Source organism: Lampris incognitus, chromosome 20 (assembly GCF_029633865.1).
Source record: "Lampris incognitus isolate fLamInc1 chromosome 20, fLamInc1.hap2, whole genome shotgun sequence".
In the NCBI taxonomy this organism is placed as follows: domain Eukaryota; kingdom Metazoa; phylum Chordata; class Actinopteri; order Lampriformes; family Lampridae; genus Lampris; species Lampris incognitus.
In genome coordinates, this window is record NC_079230.1 from 4,623,659 (window position 1) to 4,624,648 (window position 990).

Consider the following 990-nt stretch of genomic DNA (forward strand, 5'->3'; position numbering starts at 1 on the left):
ACATTTCTCTCTTTATGTTGTTGTCATTACAATGCTGCAGAAATACAGCACAGTTCTTTTTTTTGGGGGGGGTTCCCCCTCTTTCACCCCAATCATATCCGGCCAATGACCCACTCTTCCGAGCCGTCCGGTCTCTGCTCCACCCCTCTGCCGATCCGGGGAGGGCTGCAGACTACCACATGCCTCCTCCATACGAGACTGTCCTCCATCGAAAACGACCCCATACGTCGTTTGTAGACGTCTTCAGCTGCGTCCTCGCGCTCCTCCGTCATTATACACACGTGACTTTCCCTGTAACAATAAGCATCTCCTTCCATAAGCTCTCGTGAGAAGGAATATTATAAAAGCAAAGTTTAATGTCACATAGCGGTTATAATGTCCATACTAGCTGACTTCCTACCTTTTGGCTAACGTTAAGTTAGCTCTTATGACGTCATTCATAGGTAAACATACTGCCAGTAGCAATCTTACTTACTATGCTAGACGGCGGAACAACACAATAACGCACTGAATACATATTCTATTGTTCTCACATTGTTTTAAAACCTACAATGCACAGAGGCGAAAAGTATCTGTGCCATATCTCCTGCCGCCGGTAGGGGCGCTATTTAGGAACCGCCCTGTGGGTCGTACTAGAGGACAAACGACCTATGTGGTCGTATAGGATGCAGTAGCTGACACGTGGAGTCGCCAGCTGCTTCTTTTCACCTGACAGTGAGGAGTTTCACCAGGGGGGACGAAGGGCGTGGGAGGCTCACGCTATCCCCCCCAGTCCCCCCCGAACAGTTGCCCATGACCGACCAGAGGAGGCGCTAGTGCAGCGACCAGAACACATACCCACATCCGGCTTCCCCACCCGGAGACACGGCCAATTGTGTCTGTAGGGGACGTCCGAGCAAGCTGGAGGTAACACGGGGATTCGAACCGGCGATCCCCGTGTTGGTTGGCAACGGAATAGACCAGCACGCCGCCCGGACACCCCAAGAAAAA